We start from the raw sequence: 23,153 nt of genomic DNA on the forward strand, positions 1-23,153 counted from the left end.
TTTCACTGGTGGGAAGAAACACAGCAACGAGAAAATAACAAATTGACAAATTCTGAAAGAAATTATAAGTGTGACACTTCCTTTAGGAAGCTGTTTTTTGATAATAACAAATTCTTATTGGACATGACTACGTGTGAAGGAAAGCGGAGAAAGATGCAGGTCAAGAGCACACTTATATCGCTCGTGATGATCTTTTTAAAGCCACTTACGACGTCAAGTCATAGCGATTGGTCCTTTTCAAATTCTGTCCTAGACACAAACAAATACTGTGTACAATATTTACCAAACAGTAGAATATATTTTTTCCATACTATTAACAACTATATTCACTTTCAAGGGATTGCTATCATTTCACTTTCTTCCCGAGTCTCAAGTCTGTTTACACCAGATTGTAAACGTGCCAGTATCGGATCACCAAACCGTCGACCACTTACGAGTCCTGTGCTTGATCTATATAAGGACTGGATCGCAAGAAGTGATAAACATTACTTGGGGATGTGAGTCAGAGTAGGAAAGTTTCTCTTCTTTTTTTGAGCACACTGCTTGATCATAATTACACACACACACACACACACACACACAGACACACGCACACACACACACACCGACACACGCACACACACACACACACGCACACACACAGTGGGATCTAACAAATCATGCTGGCTTGATAAGACCAACGTAGATCGCACACTGAATTTCTCGCAGGTGAGGCTTGTCCAAACCACTGGACAGCGAGAAAATAGTCTGGTAGACAGGATATTTTTACGCTATTTTATAGCTATCGCTTACATCTGATTTATAACGAACCTACCAGACCAGTCTGAATTTTATCCTTGAAATAATGGGAGACATTTCGAAAGCCGCAGTTACTGGACCCAACACATATAGCATACGTTTACATCAGCCTGGAAATATGAGATTCAGAATTTTTTGTCTATGAAAGATTTTTAGTAATTGAAACTTTTCATGTTTTTCGGGATAACTCGGACATCAATTATTTAATTATTATTTATTTTCTTAGTGGTTTAGATTCTTTTCTACCATCTGTGGGCACATATGTTTCAACTTTCAGAAGCGACGTCAAATCTAACGACTTAAAAAAAAAGAAAAATTACTGAAGAGTCAAAAAATAAAAAAAGGCCATCAGTATTTATAGATATGGCAAGGGGTTTATAGTCTCCTTGGGTACGTAGTGTCTTAAATCAAGAGAAATGGAGCAACAAGTGGCCACATAGTAAATGTAACTTTTTTTTTTATAGAGAAAGAGAGAGAGAGCTTCATTTTCAATGTGAAAGACCGATAAAACGACACGCAAAAGATAATGATTTCCTTACCGTTAAAGGATACCAAGAGTGGAGTTACCATAAAAGGTGAGTAAGTGGTTGGCTAAAAACCGCGTTTTCGGACAAGTCGAATAACATCCTCTCTCGGAGATGCATATTCTTATTATTTTTATTCTACAGTAGTTTACTTAATCGATGTTCACTATAGCGCAGGGAACAAGAAATAAATGTGATCGAACTCTTCAGCTTCTCTAGAGGAACTTATATAAAGAGCGTGTATAATGATGTGTAGGCTAATATATTCATAACAGCAAGGCCTTGCGTCAAACTTTAGAAACGAGGTATGTAGCCTAGAGTGTTCTAAATTTACTTTGGTAGCTCACCCACTGTAATGTCCTCGAACGTACCGGGAGGAGAAATACATATGTGACTTCAGACGTCTCCTCTGTAATTTTGACATAGAGAGAGAGAGAGAAGGGGAGAAAAGGAATTATAAGACGTCAAAAGATACATTATTGAAACTAGGTAATGTGACATTTATTGCTGTTTTGATGGACGCACGTGCAAAATGTTCGCGGTTCATTCCAGGGGTGACGAAACATTCATCACAAGACTGTGGCTAACCTAAAAAATTTTTCATGCCATATTCAATCGATTGTGGATTGTAATCAGACAGTTTTGTTGTTTTACATCCTGTGAACGCTGCTTCGCCAGCCATTCTCATTGACCTTTTTATATTGAAAAATTGTATCGCCATAGACCTAACCTGCATATTTAATGATGCCAGGGACGCTCAAAATTCCATGATAATCCGGTGCTGAAATCTTTGGGTAATTGTAATATTATTATTCTTACAACCCAAGTTGCAACCATAGTTGAAAAAGAAGGCTGCTACGAACCCAAGGACCCCAAAAGGGAATGCATTGAAATAGCCATGGAGTCTCCTTATCTTTTTCTGTCTGTGATTAACTATACCTACAGTAAGCGAACATAAATTCGCAATAACGATTCACTGGCATTTTCCACTACGCAATAACAGTTGGTTTTAAAAGGCACGACAGGGCTGGCAAATAGGCTGCATTCCTAGAGCTCGTGAAACCAGGTCATCAGGTCCAAGGGCTGGGAGCTGAAGGCCGCAGCGATGAAACAGGACAGATTCCTCTGTCGCGGAAAGGCCGGTTCGGAATAGAATAAAACGGGTTTAATTATACGTAATGTCCAGATATCAGATGTCGTTATTTTGATACGTAAACGTTTGTGATATTTGAGCCAAGGTTATCGTTAACTGTCACAACGCAGTTGATGGGACGGCCCTGAAAGATATCTCTCGGCCTAGATCAATCGTTCCCCTGCTTCTTTTGCTATTAAATGTTGTTCAAATCTTGTCCGCCAGCAGCCAGAGGTGATTATTTTATTTTTCGTCTTTTTTCAAAGGGGAGAGGGGATAATGTTTTTCGTACCATGCAGTTACGAGGAAAAAGTCATTCTCCTCTTATTTTCAAAGGCTTTAATTCCCTTTCACATTAAACATCGCTATTGAAAAGTTGTTTTTTCACGGTACTTTGCATCTTTGAAAACTGATCACCTCTGGGTGACGGTGTTGCTGAGAACAGTGTCTTACACTTACCTTATAGAACCCACATGGTCATTCCCAAGGTCCAGAAAAGGTCTTAACCTGCGCCCTTCCAAATCTGCAGAGAATCATTATTCCATGCCAGACTTTTCTTTTGGTACATTTGCGGTCTGCGTATGTAGATTGAACGGGAATAATATATATATGCAATTTATTGTGTGAAAATGCTACGCAATACTCTTTTAAGAAAACAAACGGTGTGCAAGTTTAATTAATGAAATGATAAAGGGATGAAATGGTGTAACAGAAGCTACAGACAAGAACCCGAGAGAAGTTAATCTGCCGTCAAGAATTCCAGGACCTTCACCTCCGCCCACCACCTGAGGTATAACCAAGGTCTTGTCTACTTCCAGGACCTTGGGCAAAGTCTCGTCTGTGATATTCCACAACTTGTTTTCTTTTGCGCTGCGTAGCAAAATTTCTCGAACAAGAAGTCCAAAAGCTTCGTTATGCTGCTTCACCGTAGTGGAGACTAAACATTTGGAAAGTTTTTTTTTCTTTCTTTTTATCGGGTGCTTCTCTTATTCGTATGGAGAGGGGAGCTGAGCGGATGGGTATTACCAGGATGGTAGTGCACTTCTTGGGACGGGATTAATTCACATGTGGGTGATAGTTTTCCCGCTGAAGAACCGGGCAAAAATTCCTGGGTTGGTTTAGATTAAGCCGGTAAGGTGTTAAGGGGATAAGAGGCCTGACGTGGTCTCCTGGATTCTGCTTAACCAACGGGGGCATGAATTAAACTTACAACATTATTTTTTCATATATCATTGATTGGTTTAGATTAATCCGGCCTTATGCCAGCACCATGTATCAGGATTTTCTAAGCGGTATAAGTATTTTGCAAGTGTGCGGAACCTTCCTTCTTTGCCGTCATTCACAATCATATTTTACAGCATTTGTATATTTCAAGTGCAAACATTTCAAATCTTATCCAGAAACCATTAGGTTTTTAGGGAATATTCTCCAGAACAAAAGTTCCTGGCCCCTCCCCCCAACACATTCAAGCGTCAAGGTCACAGAGACAAGACGAGATAACAGCCCTCTTCATATGGAAGTCAAAGGTCAACACCTTTGTTAACCTTATCTCTGCCTCGTACTCTTCAACACTTGTCTTCGAGTGGGTGGAATAAAGTGGTGTAAGTACTTTTTGGATGAGACATGGTCAGTGGCTAGTGACGAAAAATGGCTAAAATTTACAGGAAAAATAAGAATACGGACAAGAAATATTACTATCTTAATGTTCAGGTTCTCTTATCTCTCATTGTATGTGCATGACCAGATCACCTCATCGCAGTGATCCGTCTTTTCGTCAGAGAGAGAAAATGTTTCTGAATTAGGGTTATTACTGTACTATATTTATAATTTACCTACAGGGTATTACTTAGATAAAGGATTAAGACATCATAGTAAGCGCTTAACATCACGACCATTCGCCATCCATTTGAATGTTCACTTGGTAAACAAGCAAATAAAATTTACACCCGTATTTATGAGTAACGGAAGGGTTACCTGACTGCAGTTCGTTATAAAATCAATAGATTTAAACCAGTTTTAACAGGTTTGTCTTGTATTGGATTCATTTCAATCGATCATGTTCAACTGCATGTTTACATCGTCTAAAGGATCCTTCCTGTATTCTTATGCATGAATAATGGTGGCTAGTAGGCGACTCTCCAAAATTTAAGCTGTCTCCCCGTTGACATTTGACTACAAAATGACTGAAGTTGGAAATGATGCACTCCCGAGTTCCGTCAACTTACTTATGCTTCATTAGTGTAAATTACTTCTAATTTTGTGCACTAGCACTATAATGCTGCATTATTCAACTTCCATAAATTGTTATGCTGGCTCCGGAAAATTAAAAATGCTTGCTTGATCTCTCTGAAATTTAAGCCTAAAGTTATCTTGAGAAGAATCTAGCTTTGATATTAACGTACTTCTTCAACTGAATCATCTTTTCTTGGCCCAGAAAAAGTAAATGAATACTCGATATTGCTGCAACGATTGCACTGAATGTGCGAGTATTTTGGTTAAGAGCGATTTGGTTGTGCGTGACCAGTAACTTAAGCACGTGGTCAATGGCGAGCAATGCTCGAGATAGCCCCGAGTGTTCCTGTGGAGCATGATTCGTTGGCCATTCCAATCATGCTGCGTGCTAACCTTCCAACATTTTCAAGATGCCACATAATATCGTGTTGGTGGTGTTCCCTTTTGCCATTACTTCCTTTTTTTTCAGTAGTAACACTGACCTTTAATATTCGTGTATACCAGGTAAATGGTATGCTTACGCAGCCGCCCTAGAATGGACAACTGACCGTTTACGATTTCCCTCTTTACAAAACGAACATCACCCTGGAAAACACAAAATATTCCATTCCCTTTCGTTATCGATTAGTTTGTACTACAAAAGCTACAACCGTCATGATAATAGTCATTAACGCCAGTCTTGTTTTCGGGTCACAGAGTACAATTACTCGGAGAGTAAGTCTAGGCGGGGTTGGCGGTAAGAAAGCACAAAGGACAGATGTACGAGAGAGATGGCCCGCTCCGAGCCTTCCCCAAACCAACCACCACCAAGTAACAGTCCGACCCCTCTCTCTCTCTCTCAATGTGCGCAGTCACCCCTCCCAACGAACCGAGGCAAGAGGTGGCGGTGCTTCCACACGAGTGTCATCAAATTTTTAGTCCATCGGTTTCCTGAACACTGACTGGAAGTCTTGCCAACAACGGCAGAATGAAATACTTTCGATGATTTTTGAAACCCTTAACGTCAACATAAGACTTTCTTTGTTGCTGAACGTTATTTCTTGCAGAATAATTATACGATTAATGGAAATTAATACTTATGATAATGACAACATGCTAGTATGACTCGCAGCTGATGTATTTTTGGTAAATGTAACACTTTCACACAATTTCCAAATATTTCTAGGTAATATGTTTTCACTCCCACTGTTGATTTAACAGGAATGTATCGGTTCTTATTTATTAACATTAATTGTATTTATGCATTTGCTTTTCATGGACAGTAGCCGAAATCGGCAACAGCAATCGATAAGAGATGAAACAGAGAGGCTGCGAAAATAGGGAACGAAGAAACCGCCTCCTGAGTGAAGTTCAAGCTGATAACCAGGAATCGGTTGATTACACAACTCAAGTAAACAATACAAGACGTATTAGAGCATCATTCATAAAAAAAAATACTAATAATAAATAGCTACGTTTGATGAGTTCCAAAGTGAGTTTCCAAATTACACACACACACATATATAATTATATATCTTCTTTTAACGTGCTTTTTCCCCATTGGTATGGGGTAACCACGATGCCTTCTATTTGAAGGACTTTGATTTGGCTTTGGGGTAGACTTTGTAGTCTCGATCGGCTGCCCTATATATATATATATATATATATATATATATATATATATATATATATATATATATATATATATATATATATATATACCTTGAGCACTTACACTCTTAGGAGGGGATGGTGCCGCAAGGCTGCCTTGCGGTTTACATCAAGTTGTTAGGAGTTAGGTTACAATCCCTAAAGTATTTTCTTAACCTACAGTCAGGGTGACCAGACGTCCCGTATTTGACGGGATTGTCCCACATTTATGACATTTTTCCCGTGTCCCGTATCGACCTTCTCCGGGACGCCTTTTGTCCCGTATTTTCAATAGTTGAAAAAAAAATACAATACACTAGTGAAATTTTGCAAAATACGGGGTAAAGGCGGCCTTCAAACGCTCGAGTAGAGAGAGTGTTCTCTCTGATGGGCCAACGATGGGGTGGGTGCAGGAACCAGCTGATCAAGCCAGAGCTACAGATAAAGTGCAGTTTCACACTATCCTGTTCTGAGTTCATCACATATGCTCAAACCAAACACCATCTCTTGAGAGCAGTTGGATCCAGTGCAAAATATGACAAATGAAAAATAACATACTAACAACAACGAGGGAAATAATTTTAAAAGGGTTATGGAAAGGTTTTCATCATATGTATTTTACAGTATTGTCTGCAATTTATTCAATATATTATGGCAAGTCACTTTAGTTATAATATCCTTTAAAGCTGCAAAACATGCTTGATTGCCATATTGTAATGCTTTGACACATGTAATGAACAGCTCTTTGTAACAAAACCCACAACGAACTCACTTTAAAACAAAAGAAAAGTCAACGAAGTACTTACAGTAGGTCCTGGACCATCTGGACCCCGCTGAGAAGGACTTTGCGCTGCGTCACTGCGTGCGTAACTTCACGTAATTTGTGTGTCTATATTGTTCAACTACCTCTCCAGTTTAGGTGTCTCTTATTTCAGTTTTCAAAATCTGGTCAACCTGCCTACAGTGAGTAGACTTGCAAGGCACAGGCCTATACATATAGGAAACGTGAGTATGCTGTGAAGCGTACTCAATACTAAAATTTCATGTCCTGATTTTGTATGCGTCACCCCATACAAATGGGAAAAAAGCACGTTAAAAGAAGGAGAAGAATTCACGGAAGCATTGAACATTGGTGAAAACAACGTAAGCCAAACTAGAAAAATTTGTATAACTCAAAGAAAAAGGGGAAAGCAAAATAAAGTAAGCTACAAAGAAAGGTATGATTTTGTTGATGTGGGAACGCAACCTATTGGTTTTGGTATTTATGTTTTGGAAATGTTATCAGCGGAAATGCTCTTTATAAATTTAATTTTTCTTCACCCTTGGAATGCCAGTCTCTTTGGAGGAGATGAATCGAAGGCTTGGTCCTATAAATAATAACCCAGAATCAAAGTCCTTCAAAAGAAGGCACCGTGCTTACCCCATATAAAAATGGGAAAAAGCACGTTAAAACGAAGAAGTATTAGTCCATCGTGCGGCTAGTTAGACCTACGTACTGCGGGACAAGTGCATTTGCTGGCATAGGACCGGCTTAATGTTAATCAACAAGAACCATATTACCCTCGAAGCTATTGATTTCTGCTGTTCATGCCTTCGTCGACGTAGTCTCCGTAACTGGTGACCTGTACCTCCACTTTCCAACCCCCTTTTATTCCACACTCAGTCCTGAATACTTCTATTTCTTCCTTAATTAAATCTTGACCATGTGAACTATTGTGTGAATGGTGCCCCATGACTTGGTCAAGGTAAATTACTAGCTTCTAATGTGTTTTGGAGACATCGCATCGTGCAAATTGCTAAAAGTGCTTCTGAAGAAACAATTTCTTAGATTTCGTAGGTTTTGTCGTCTTTAGGTCAACAAATAAATAATTGCAGAGTTGCTTTGTCTGCATAATGTACTATCTTCTTTATTAGATTAACATACACGCCACTAGAAAAGACTAAAATTAACAGAGGTCTCAAAACACTACCCTTAAGAACACCACTCAAGAAAGGTCTAGGATCTAACTGGGGGAAAAGCTATATTGTGTGTTGCCGATCGCTTACAAAAACTGCGATTGAGAAGAAAATCGTAGTCCCCAGCCCTCAGTTTTCGAAATTTATAATAAGAACCTTTTGGTTATCCACGTCAGAGGTCATTTATGTAACAGTGTGAGAGCTGTCAATTAACTCTCGAACACTGGCCTCAACTAAGGCAGAAATATTTGTTAGAACTATAGCCTACACACCATTACCAGGACTTGAAGTATGTTAAAACGTAGACTGTTATCAGTGATGGTTTATAAGAAATATGAATGGCATTATGATAAAAAGTAAAGTAACAGAAGAGTATTTGGGCTATGTATTTTGGCTAATGTTTTCATATGCCTAAATCCTACGTGATGTTAGTGTTATGATAAATATCAAGTAAATGTAATAAAGGAAATTTGAAGAATGTAAAAAAAAATATATTTGAGATTAAAGCTCATGAAAAGGAACATAAACGTAAATTGATTTATATAAATTGCTAATTAATGTAACATTTAGGTATTATGTAAATATTTTTTTAATCTTAAAAATAAAGAAGACAAAAATAATATGAATGGACTCCATTCACTAGAAACGTAGAGAATTTAAGAGCAAGTTTGAACTGTCTTTAAGATAAACTTTCAAACCACACAGCTCTGCTCTTCTCCTGTAAGTACGTTGTCTTGTTTTTTCTTCGCATACTTCTTTCTATCTACAAAAATTCCCTTTCCTCCCATAATTCCTATGGTGTAAAGTTGCTGTGGTGTACAGTTCTCCTCAATTGTCCCCTCTCTGCTTACTTCAAAAATTAAGGCCGAGATCCAGCATATAGGCCTAAAATAAGTTCGTTGACTCCCCGCGGAGTGGGAAGATTGCATACTAACACACTGCTGATAACAACGACCGGACGGATGTAATCCTTTTTATAATTTTTTTTCTAGTCCTCTCTTGACATTATTTACCATAATAAAGCCAGTGTACATTCGCACAGGAAAAATAATAGGAAAACGTGGGATGAGAAAGATAGTAGTAAAATATAATATGCAGCGGCGGTAACATGAATTATGTTATTATTATTGGCGTGGCAGGCAGAAGGTGGACTCCTAGCAATTATGATACCTGTTTATTTTTATCATGTGGGTATAAAAGTTATACTGCAATTTTTTTCTGCAGGCTAACTAGACTGACAAGTCTATCGTCTAACATTTTCACTGTTGCAAAGTGACAAGAATGTGACGTTTATCCTGTACTGATAAACGAACGGCATTCAACATCCTCTCTACAACCTCGCCCCAATAGGTAGAGACTGGAGATCGATTCCACGAAGAGGAAACACCTTTGGGAATAATGTTCTAGTAGTAGCCAGTCAGCTGCGTAGGGTTGTAAACAAGGTGAAAAAGAGCACTGAGCCTGTAATCTCATTCGAATGAAACGCGTTAAAAACCAGGTTAACATGTGCGTGTGTGCAACTGTCAATTCTGGGAAGTAAAATAGTACAGTAACCTCTTAAACTTTATTTCTGTCATACTGTGTATTTTACAAGGCTATTCACATTTGGCCTTGCTCATGCTAGCAGCCACAAACCCAAAACGAGCATATTCTACCTATCATAAACTATTAAACCTCTTATCATTGTAATCACGTGATACCACTTCCTTTGGCAAACGCGCCAAAGAGCATAGCCAGCTGGTGCCCTGTCACCCGGTAAACTTGCTCAGGTTGTGCGAAAGTTGGTGCAGGCGCAGGTGCAGGAGGGTGGGAAGGAAAAGATCTGGTGGAAGAATGTTGTTCCATTTCCAGAAACGTCTGTCTGGTGCTCGGGAACAAATCCGTGGCCTCCTGCAGTTTCCGCACCAGAAAGCCGATCTCCCTTTGCAGGTATGGATAGAGGATAGTCAATCTCAGCGCAATCCTTGGCAACCTTCTTCAGGTGAAGGTTCCAGTAAGCCTCCTTTGGGTTAGATTCGATCTTCTCCAAAATTGCCATTTTGGCTGCCTTTGCGTTTTCAATCACCTCAAGAAAATGAGAAAAGAAAATGGAACATTTCATTAGTCATTATAGAATGCTGATTTATTATGTTTAATCTCAGACAATGAAAAACAGAAACTTAACATACAGGCATACACAATAAGACGCACTTATTATGAGAACTTGCGCACTCACACAGGCAAACACTAAATCATTAGAAACATCTACGTGTATAATAAAAGAGAAAAAAAAGGAACTGCAAAAGCACTGATACAGTAAAAATCTATACATTTTAACGTAAAAAATAAAAAGAATAATAAATATTAATCAACATGTTTGTAAATTTATTTTTTTGTTTTAAGTTAAATGGAAAATAATCAAATGTTTACCTTTCCAAGGACGAAGCCTTCGCCTCGCTGACGTTCGTACTCAAACTTCTTCTTTTTAGGCCTATGTTCCTCGATGGCTGGGATGACCTTCACCTCGCCTTCATCCCCACCAGCAGACACAACTACTTCGCCAGGGTCCTCAGGAGGGTCATCGGCGGCAGCAGCGGATTGTAGGGAAAGAAAAAGGAAAATGGATTATTAATCTTGGAAACAGTATACATTACTTTGGTTGATTTGTGTATCATTAATGAACCATGAAAAGGGAATTTTTTTTAGCAACAAAAGAATGAATAGAATAGAATTTTGGGAGACAAAATGATATAAAACCAATATTGAAATTAAGTAATGTGAAAAACAATATTATATAAAATCCTACATGTTGTTTGCCTCATGACTGCTTGAAATGTATATTATGAAATTAACTAATAATGAAAAACAAACTGACCATAATAACATGAAACCAATACAGGGTAGAACAATTTTTTGACATACCTCTTTCAATCCAAGGGTCATGGGCTTCTTCTGACGGACAATGTGCTTCCCGAAGAATTTAAATTCAGAGAGAATCCACTTCTCCCTTTCCGTCAGTTTCCTCTCTGCTGCCTGGCCGCTTTTTCCTTTCGTCAGCCGCCCATACCTGGTGCGAATCGAGCTCAACCAGGTACTTACCTGAGATCCTGTCGAAGGCGGGTCGAGGGACTTGGCCATCTCAGCAAGGAGCCGCGTCTTCTTGGCCACTTTCTTGAAGTCAGTTAGCCCCCTGTCATACAAAAAGGTGTGCTCCTGCAACCAATCCCCCAACATCCTTTCTTGCTCGTTTGTCAGGAAGACACATGGACTCTTTTTCCTCTGCTTCTGCAATCCTGACCCCTCGTCGCCACGAGTTAGGTGGTCAGCACGGGGTTCAGTTCTTCATCGTGATCAGTTGGGGCCACTGACGTTGACGCAGACGAGGAGCTTTCTTCGATGACCTGAGGAAGGGCCTGTTGACTCGGGTCACAGTCAAAAGAAGCAGAAGCAGAGGACAAAGAGCCCTGGCACTGGACAGCTGCTGCAGAAGAGGAAGAAAACTTCTCGTCGTGATGAGGTGCGTCCTTGTAGGTCACAATCTTCATCTTCTTCTTCTGCATTATCTGCTTGGCTTGGAGGCTCATGACTACAGGGGTTTGTGGCATCCTGACGAAGTTGATTATGAAATACAACAAAGGGCATGGCGAAGAGAGCAACAGAGGTCACCGTGAGGTCGCTCATGAAAGACTACTGACCCCTCGTGTTTGGGTGCTGCCTTTTATGCTTGGTGGTAATGGATGGCGCATGTCTTACGATGCGTAGGGCGCAATGACATGACAACAAATGATAGTTGGGCGTGTTTTAAACGGTTTAATTTATCTTGTAAAATGGGCTGTTTAATAATAATATTAATTTGTTTCAGCCTAGAGCCAGATACAAGCAGAGAAAAATGCTTACAATAATATGTCTGGTGAACGAATATGTACAGCAAGAAAACTAAATGGACGCTATAATAAAATAAGAGTAACAGCAGTTATAAAAGGAAGTTAATCCTGTACCGGTGTTGGCAGTTATCTATATCAATACTAATCTTAATATTAGAGATTATCGCAAGCTTTTTTAAGGACAAAGATGAAGATTCACGAGGTTAAATATGAAGCAACGAAAAAGAGCCGTTTCCTCCGTTTTGGTTTTGCGATATAACTTGGGCGTATGTGTGTGTGTACGTGTAACAGCATTTTATTATCACACTAGTTTTTGCAGTTATCCCAGTTTTCCCTTGCCTTGCTTTGCCTTTCAGCGGAAACTCCAGACTTCTTGATGTATATACACTGTCTCCCAAGGGGCTATCCACCTTTTGTTCGCGCAGGTGTTCGTTTCCCTTCCGAAAGATATAGACCGTTCTTGGGGAAGTTATGCGTGTGGTGAAATTGCTGTACAGGCGTGGTGTTAGGAAGTTAGAAACGCTTAATAATTATGTAGTGTAAGATTAACTTGGCAAAAACGAAATGTACAAATTTGATTGTAGCTGATTGAGTAATCGATTATGCAGTGAGATGAGAGAAATGTTTGGATGAATTAAGGAGTCTAACGAAAGCTGAAAGGGATGTGAATGAAATATGAAATGCCTATAGATTAAGCCCACTTTGAACCAGCAATGGCTTAAAGTGGCCAGGTCGGTGATGTAAACTGTTGAAGGGGTTAACAGGCCTGATGTGGACCCATGGCCCTCTACCAACCAACGGAAATGATTTGTGGATGCTAATATCAATTGGTAATGACGAATAGAAACTGCATGGACTGTTGCAAGTTTGTAAGAGGAGAACGTTGCAGAAAATGATAACAAGAGAAATGTAATGAGAATGAATGAGAATCATGATGATGATGAAGTGATGAATGTTAGTATGAATGGAACTGTGAAATATTGAAAGTGGCAGTCTCTCATAGGTATTTTGGAATCACGTATGTGAGGCGATGGAGTCAACAGAACCTCTGCAGAAAGATTGAATGAGAAGTGTTTATACGAACAGTGAAGAAATGCAGACCTAATCCTTTTTATAGAGGGGAAAAATATGATTAATTTATGTAGGGTACCGTGAGAGAGAGAGAGAGAGAGAGAGAGAGAGAGAGAGAGAGAGAGAGAGATTCTATATTTTATAGAGATTCTGTAGATTCTATAGATTTCAAAGACCAGCACGAGGGTATGAAGGGGGAAAGGGAAAATTTTGTGATTCGATGTGTTTAAAATCTACCAGCTCAGGAAGCGTCAGTGTGTGCAAGACCTAGGTGAAAGGCAGTGTATGCGCAGGTGGGTGGTTGCTGAGCTGCTACTGTGACTTCCTTATAGGCTTATGAAATGAACTATACTAATCTAGTATATACATTTCTATAGGAAAAGATCGTTTACTTACACACAGACATATATATGCATATATATGTATGAACACTCACTGGAAAGACCGATTTCTTACTGGATCACACCATCAGGCTGAAGGGAATAAGATGTGTTTTTTCCTGATGGTTATCTATTATCCCCTTAGCACAGCACCACCCTTAAATTTACCGCGGCTATTATGCGTATCTGACCTGCTGTAAATGGAGTCGGATTTAAGAGCCTGAAATCCAGATACACACCTCTCGGCGATGCAGTTTTCTGTTAGCGTTTGAATTCCTGTAACGGAAAAGGGAGAGGGGGTTTCATTCTCGCCAGGTGCAACCGAGGAACTGGCAAAAAAAAAAAGCATAAAATTCTCTTCTGGACACGAGCAACAGCGTAAGAAAAGTAGATACAAGGAAAAAAATGCCAAGCAATGAGGGAAAAGATGGGATATATACAACTAAGAAACATTTTCACCTTCATGCTCTACGTAAAAAAATAGCAAGAAGTCATCCTACCGATTAATGGTGAACGTAATCACTTTTCATAGTAGTGTCATTTTAAACCCGTAAAAATCACAACTGAAAAGTCCCAATTCTCGGAGTGTTCGATTTAAAGTAAGGCATAACGAGAACGATGACATGTATCGTCGGGAAAGACTCAAGTCGAGACGATTGAGCTCTCAAGGCCAGAGGGGCTAAGCCCGCCAAAGCGGCGCCTCCTGGAAAGAGAGGTACCGGCAGCCATTGTCCTCTTCCTCCGAAAGTTGAATGATCGCTCCATCGGTTCACAGTTCAGAACCGGAAATGCCAACTAAGAGCAACTATGGTTCCATTGGCGAGCACTTTTTTTTTATCACTGTACAGATAACATAACTAATAATAATAGTTATCCGATGAGATAACGTAAATTCAAATTCGAGATGGGAAATTGTAGTTTTCCCTGTCAAAGAGAAGCTGTTGCAAAATGAAGAAGAAACGTGTTAATTTTCCCGCTTCTTTTTTATTCCCAGACTTAAACACTCAGTGACCATATATATAAAGCAGACAATAGTTTAATGTTCTGCAATGATTTATAACAGTTAAAAGTGTGATTTTTAGGAACAATGTCGTGTCAAAATTGAAATACTTCATCTCGTAAAGTCTGGTATGCAATCAAACTGCCTTCTTCACGACTGCCGATTAAGAAACGGCTATCTTTAATGAGCATTCACCTTTATTCTCTTGAATGCTTTTCAAACGTTTGTTTAACCTATTACTTCAAAGAGTTATGTAATGTATCATCTACAGAGCTATAATCAAAATCATCGATTCTATGTCTGTCTGCTAAGGAAAAAAAAAACAATAACATTATATTGCTACGATTCCGCGTAATTGAGCAACTGTTCAGGGATTCCGGATATTGTCACACGTACAACAAGAGGTCGAAGAAACCATTTCCTAACAACGCCCAGGATGTGACCCCATGGACAAAACAGTACAGTCATGTATGTGTCATGGACCAACGGCCTAAGTAGCTGTATCGAATGTAAGCTAAATATTTGGCAACAGCTGTGGCAGAGTACACCATCAGAATGGAAGCAGGCCGACCTCCCATATAGATCGTATCTCACCTCTATACTTTATTATTTACTATTATTGTTATCATTATGTAGTTGAACAAGGACACTTTCACATGTCTAGACTCACGGGGCTCCCCGAATCAATAAAGTTTAGCGAGTGGTTCATCTTGCATCTTCATGATCGATAGAGCTTTCAGACGTCCTTTTGTGAAAAAGGAATTGCATTGGTAATACACCATCTCTCTCATCCCAGACTGTTCAAACCTCGATGAGCTCCTGTCCTGCAGTTCTCCCTCCCTCCATCTTGTTGCCATCAGCCCTTCCCATTTCCCTAACTTTCCCTGTGGCGTTTCCGTCAGGTAGTTTTCCCACAGTAGTGAGCATCGCCCTTTAGGGGTGCCGAGTCAATACATAACGTTCCAGAGGGAGAACCAACGTCGGTTTTTTCTTTTTTGGCCGTTCCAAAGCAACCTCTGAACTCCCTCAGAGACTGAGAGCAATTTGCAGTTGCAGTCCACAGCAATAGGTAGAGTTGATTTTATATGCGTAGGTAAGATTACGTGATTCTTGGTAGAAATACACACACACACACACACACACACACACACATATATATATATATATATATATATATATATATATATATATATATATATATATATATATATATATATTTATATACAGTATATGTATACACATATATATATATATATATATATATATATATATATATATATATATATATATATATATATATATATATATATATATATATATATATATATATATATATAATCAACCGTGAGAACCAGCGTCAAGTGAGGTCTGACTCCTCTCTTTAGCTGGTATTCCATGGCAGGAAATCGTTCTGTGTAAAGTCACGTCATGGATGCAGGTGCTGTGAATGCCATGACGCTATCAACGCACGGACGTATATACGCACAAGAGACTCATTTATCACCTTCATGTGCACCTGCAGATACTAGCACGCTCACGAGTTTATACGTCATACAGATGGTGGAAAGGCTAGGTAATATTTGAAAAGCTAGTTAGTACCGTACGTGACGATATTCTTTGTTGCTTATACGTACTAAGTGTACGTTGTTCTTAAATGTATTTCCCTTATACATAATTTCTCAAGGGGCGGGGTACCGCTTACGGTCTGCACTGCGTGTCAGTACGCAAAGAATCCGGTGATTCAGATATATTGTTAAAATTACAGCAAACTCTCCCGCTCTTGGGAAACTCATGTCTACTTCAGAAGGAATGGGATAAAAAAAATCATTATTTCATTTTCTCTGAAGCGGGGAAAATGAGTTTCCAAAGATTATCTTCTTGGCCTCATCCGAAAAAGACTTACAGTCCCTCAAAAAAGATGAAATAACTCTAACAAGCATCAACACACAATGACATACCGGTAATCTGCTAACCAAGGATACCTGGTATCAACATGAGGTTTACACCAAAGGTAAACAACAGAGCCATCAGCTGCGCAGTCCCTCAATTAATGATTTCGTTTATCGATCAGCCGGTCATTAAAGAAAGTGATTCGGACGCACGGTCTAAAGGTGATCGACAAAAAAAGAAACTTCTTGGTAACTGATGGATTGGCGGTCGACTACCTGCTCGTCCCCTGTGAAGAAATTCACCTGAACAGAAATAACGTATTTTCTTCTCTGGATGACTACTCTTCTACTTATAGTACTAGGATGAAAATTTAAAGTAATTGGTGTATACTGTAAATAAATGTAATGTGTAAATATTTTTATAAATACTGTAAAAATTAAAAAAAAAAAAATAAAGAGGGAAAAAATAGTACTTTGGGTTTATCGAGCACGACTATTGATGGCTTGAGTGCAGCTCATGCTGTCGGAGTATTTATCTCTTTTCGCCTTCGATTTCAGCATATGTCCTTCATCTCACTGGAATTTGTAGTTATACGAGTATAAATAAATAAAATTAGTTCAGTGGTTTAGGTTAAAGCGTCCTTGTGCCAGCATAGCCCTCGCCCAAAGGCAGCCTGTAAGTGTAGCAAGGTGTGAAAGGGGATAAGAGACCTTGCATGGACTTATAGACTTATAAGTCTATCGAACGAGACAGTCACATCTCAGTCCTCGGTCGGAGAGATATCGCAACCGGTGAGAGAAATCTACGGGAGAATCTTTGTGGGTGTAGTTTGGCGTTTAAAAGAACAGCTCTTACTATATCGGGCCAGCGTCATGGCAACCGCTGGAATTCTTCCTACGCTGAAGTACGCCTCTGTACAGAGAAGGAGACCATGTATTTACGCTGTGAGATAGCATGAGAGAAGTCCTGAGAGGGAGAGAGAGAGATTGAGTACCTTCTGGATTATCTAGGTTTCTACGCAAAATAATTTTGCATGTCGGCTTGCAAGAATGACGTTCTGAGAAAGAGAGAGAGAGAGAGAAATTGCTGACGTTTTAAATGCTTATATCTCGATTCTAAGACGACAGTTTCCCAAGTTCAAAAATAAATTTCTATAAGAGAGAGAGAGAGAGAGAGAGAGAGAGAAAATGTATAATTCTGTGCGTAGAATTCTGTAACAAAGGTGAGGTTACGATAAGATCCTAATGCCTTCTTTAGAAAAGCTATGTATATGCTGCTTTTGTAAGATATGCTATTGAACACAAATTCCGAGCAACGAACGCGAGTAGGGCAGATGAAAACGACTTGGAGAAAAATAAAAAAACTGTCGCAATGGTTAAATTTTCAAGTCTTATATATGGCTCTCTGCTGTTTCATATCAAGCTACAGACTTATAGCCTAGATCACATTGTAATATGATTTCTTCAAGATGTAGATTAACTAGTTGTTTTGCATCGTCTATCTGTCTTTCATTTATCCTTTCTGTAAAAATATGCACCTGTTCAGCCCATCCCAGACAAAAGTGGTTACTACAGCCATTGAAAGTATGCATTATTGCTTTTATTTCCGTTATTTATTTATTTATTTTTTTTTTAGGCATCTCGAGCTTAAATTTTACGTTTGAGTCATCATGGTGGCTCCCTCAAGGCAATATCGACTAAAGACATTCTCTCCCGTTTTACTGAAATTTAATAATTTTTCTCACTCTTACTTTTTTGAAAAGTCGTTTGCAGTGCTTTTGGCATATCTTAGGTCTTTGGCAGTTTGGCATTTGAGCTTCAAATAGCCTTTTCCTGAGCAATTGTTCATTCTTATGTTTACTTTTTAGCTATGAAATAGCTATTGGCTCAGGACATCCAAAAGAAATTATTCATATTAATTCAAATGCCTTAGCTAAATCATATCTCCTTTATGACACACACACACACGTTCTGTCATTATTAAGCAGCGGCATGGTTCAAACACCATGATTACCATCACAAGCTTGCTGGCATAAGTCTACCGAAATCTCTTAGTAACAAATCATGTAAGATTAGGCGCACTCACATGGTTACCATCCAGCTTAAATTAGAAGATCCACCTGCCTGCCCTGGAATGGCTAGAAACAGACGAACATGGAGGGGTTTCATGCATGGGACATCATTTGTTGTGCCACTGGAATACTTGAAGGCAGGTGGCAGTTGGAAGAGATGAAGCTGACCTTATGCCAGCGCAGACCCATACCCTATATGAGGCTCGGTGCGGAAATGTAGACTCTGTCCAACCAACAAAGAAACCAAGTCGTGACGGCCAGACGCTTTGTTCCTTGAGAATGCCAGTAAAGTCTTTCAGGTATGCAGCTGTCTGAAATGTGTGTCAGCTGAAGGAATACCCAAGTTTCTGAGTCTGAAGACCTAAGAGACGATGAGTCTCAGTCATATATATATATATATATATATATATATATATATATATATATATATATATATATATAATTAAAATAATAGAGAAATGTTAGGTCTGTTAATGTGAATTTCAATCGAAAATGAACTCGGAATAATATTGTATAAGAAGATTGTGACAATATTTTATGAGTCGGTCTACAGTTTCAGGAATAATTCCGACGTATGTTAACAGCCAATGGACAATCAATAAACATCTGTTATTCAACTGACTTTGAGTCTCATTTTTATACATTGGGGCTACGTGATAAAAAAAAGCCATAATGAATGTTCCGTGGAATAGTATTACAACTGCCAAGCAAAACTGAGAAGACCATACTTGCAAGTCAAGAGATACTGGGGATGCTTGATTTAAATTTAATTGAAACAACAGTAGTGTCTCTGTATACATGAAATAACAGTAGTGTCTGGATTTACCAATATAGTAACAGGTGTGTTATGTTCAAAGGCATCAGGCATTGTATACATGGTAGATGTGCTGTACTTGTTGAGCTGAAATATCTGAATGATAACATCCGGGTGATATCACCCCCATTACGGTCATTCCTTGGTGTTTTTACGCATAACAAGGAACAAGTCTCTCAGGATAGCTTATAGAGCATCTGAAAGTACAGCATAGGCGGTAAGAGCGCTAGGCGGCTGCGGGACATTTTTAGTTAATAGACCGAAATCCATACAAAGTTGTCACTAAGAAATATGAAGTACGACCTTTAAGAAGAGTAGACTGAAAGGGGTAATGATGAACTAAATACTTCAAGAATGATCACAGTAACCCTTGAGCAACCCGGATGGGGGAGGGGAGGGGGGAGGAAGGGAGGCGACTGTTTCCCAAGTCATCCCCACGAGCTGAAAACGTTCGTGCGTAGACGTGTCTTCATTCACGGATTTGCCCGCGTAATGGCAACGGATTCAACCTCGATATTAAAAAGCTGATCGATTTGTTACTGATTTACAACTAAATAAAACTTCTTGGCCGGAAATTTGAGGTACACCATGATGAAAATTTACGTTAACCAAATTTCTTAAATGGAAATACATCATATTACTAAAGATCGCTTGCCGGCATCAAGGCCATCCTATCACAGCGCAGCTGTGGAGAGAGAGAGAGAGAGAGAGAGAGAATATTGTGTATAAAGAGCAGCCGGAGATGCTGGTACAGTATTGCCCTTTTCATCCCGATATATACAAAATAAAAGTTTCAGGCTTCCCATTCAAGCTAGGAAAATCAGACTGGAAGTATTTGATGGGTAAAACTGAATCGTTTCTCTTGAGAGCTAGAAACTCGACAAGAGGATGTATTTTTTATGACTTAATTTATGAACAAGAATAAATGCTACCTGGCAACTTCTCAACGAGGACGACTCTTTCGTCCATGGTCTTCTTTGGAACATTGTTACGGCCACGTAAATTTCACTCTTTTTGAGATCACAGACATTATGGTTTATGTGGATACAAGTGAATTATCTGGATGTCGAATGTTACTTAGCTACCTAGATTGGAGAACTAGATGGTCATATACTAAATAAATGTGTGTATGTGTGTGTTTAACATGAGCACGGAATCTAGACCGTGAACATGAGTAGGCCGTTTCCTCAACAACTGTGCAACAGAATCTGAAGATAGCTTGTTTTCTTTACAGTTAAATGTTATGCCAAGGCGTTATTCCATAGACCGAACTCATTGTTATTTCAATTAACGGGATTGTTTTAAAATTCAACATCATTCCAAGATACTAAGTCTGAACGTATGGAAAATTTAATATCTTGCATAATGGTTGTCGTATTCCATTAATATAGTGAATGGGACCATTAGAATTCCCGTACAAGTGAATAAAGCGTTTCAAGTGTTCTATTTATGCTTGAATAAGAAACCTTTGTCTTATGAGGCGAGGAACAGGTGTTGCTGGAAGTAAGAGAATTACAGCTTGAACAATTGCCAAAATGCGGGATATAAGAGTCTATTATCGAACGCTTAACCTTTCTTCCTGACCAGGAATCTGCATACGTCTGTGCAAGAATGGGCACACCTATAGGTCTTTGTTTCAGTCACCTCTAAAGTTCTGTTTAGGATAGTTTGGAGTCTTCGTGGTCGTGTGAGCCTAAAGGCTTCGTTAATCGAGTGTTCCGCTCGTGTCTAAAAAGCCAGGTATCGCTTGTTATGTTTCGGCAATTAACGGACTGGAAAGGTAGACTTGAACAATCACAAACATATTTTCGAGTCGTTACTCCACATTTCTATAAAATTTGTTTACCCAATTTCTAGTGTATCATCATTAACAGCGCCATTAGTAGCTGCAATGACGATGCAGTAAATGGGCTACCTTAGTGTTCTGATGAACACAAAAAAAAGTTACTTAGCTTCCACGTTTTTAAGATTATCTCGTGTACTTAAAAAAAATGTAGTGTAAGAAAAGTACAGCTTCTGAAATTTCCCATTTTCGAGAAACACTCCTTAGAGTATAGTACCATATAACGAAAGAAACTAGTTTTTATTTATTTATTTTAGTTTTCTTAATGAGACCTGACGTTGGTGTGACTCTGCGGTTCACATTTAGATCAGAGGACCGTGAGTCAGGTGGATGATAAAACTGAATGTGGAGTGACAAATGGATGCTTACGTTTTCGACATTCCTGTAAAAGCCAAAAAGATGAGAAGCGACACCACTAAAAAAACTGGCGTAGTTTAAAAGGTCAGGCGCTGATAACTTCGTTGAGGATGAAAGACTTCTGCCCACGTGATGTTTGCAACTGCTGAATATGGTTTTTGTTGAACAATAAGTCATTGGAATTAAATCAAAGTAATATTATAAAGAAAAGCATATGAAGATAAAGAAAAGTATATGAAGACATTAAAAGAAATGATAATGCCAACCAGAAGACAAAAGAAGAAAGGCATTCACATGGGAAAGTCACGACGGGAGAATTTCTGGTATGAGTCTAAAATTGGAACAAGGACACAGACTGACGAAAGGTGTAATGTTAGGAAGGAATGTGCAGTGAATTTCTATAAGATACTGCAGGAAAGTTGCGCGCACGTTCTGCTATGCCAGGTCAGGGCACGGCGTCCTCAGATAAGGTTGGTTAAAGATGTATCCAAGTTGAACTTTGTTTTTGATCTGCTTTTAAACTGGCATCGACCCGCGGAATAACTTGCGCCACTCCTCTGCGCCATACAGGAGCATAGTCACAATTGCTATGACCGAGTGGGTGTTACAATACCCCGATAATTTTCCTCACAACTCTTCTCTTTCCTAAGCCTTGGAATACTTTCAGCGCAAACCTTCACGCCTCTCGGTAAAGGCTGAATAAATACCGAAATGTTCCAACACATAGATTGTTTATAAAATGTACGCGATAAGATATTTGTCAACCAGAATGGTACGATAAAATTATATTTGTTTTGGTAAAGTTAAGTCAACTTTGATTAAATTCTGATTGCAATGCTATTAAAAATGTAAAATGTTGTATATTTTCTCTAATAAAAAAAAATGCTTTGCAGCTCGCCTGATCTGTGATAACTTATTAACTGAATGTTAAACCTCGATCGAGGTTTTTCTCGGTGATTTGGGTTAAAAAGGCGTTAAAATATCAAAGGTCAGCGACGCCATTATTCTCAACACAGCGGCGAAGAAAATTATCACTTTCTTTTTTTCTAAAATCTTACCATCTTCCTTGAATCGTTTACTTCCCATATCACATGCGCGCCTGCAAAATGTATGTGCTTATAACCACTAGTTAATTTTCACATTCAAGTGAGTCTCTCTCTTTAACATAGTCAACACTAGTTGGGCAGACTTATCGGTGTTCATCATCGCGTGTGTGGGCAAGAAGAGCCTCTTTCAGATGGATGAGGTAGACTGGTATCTGCACTGCTAGAAAAGTCCTGGTTGCCATGACAGCAAGCTACAAAGCGCTGTCTTGTTTATGAAACCGCTTGGAAATTAATTTACTGAAGATGACTGGATGTTTCTCCCACCCTTTTGTAAAAAGCAGTTAATCCTAGAAAGAGTCATGTAGATGTACTCTTTCTAGACTATTCAGAAGCATTATTTTTAAGAGTTAAATTGATCACATCTAACTCCCTAGACTTATACCTATTCGTCACTCTTTTCCGAGAAAAAAAAATGATGAAATTGTTTGAATAGCTTAGAGTAATTTAGGTCTTGAAATATGGGAAAAGAAAAACATAAAAACGAAGA

At 39.0% G+C, this 23,153-nt stretch overlaps 1 long non-coding RNA gene across 1 annotated transcript; it reads left to right on the forward strand.

Moving 5' to 3' along the window:
* Positions 1-2,327: 2,327 nt before the first annotated feature.
* LOC136839719 (uncharacterized) lies at positions 2,328-10,911 on the forward strand. The gene is made up of 2 exons (XR_010853436.1): positions 2,328-2,688; positions 10,740-10,911. It is a non-coding gene; the product is annotated as an uncharacterized lncRNA (long non-coding RNA).
* Positions 10,912-23,153: the final 12,242 nt, after the last annotated feature.

This window comes from Macrobrachium rosenbergii, chromosome 6, assembly GCF_040412425.1.
Source record: "Macrobrachium rosenbergii isolate ZJJX-2024 chromosome 6, ASM4041242v1, whole genome shotgun sequence".
Classification (NCBI taxonomy): Eukaryota; Metazoa; Arthropoda; class Malacostraca; order Decapoda; family Palaemonidae; genus Macrobrachium; species Macrobrachium rosenbergii.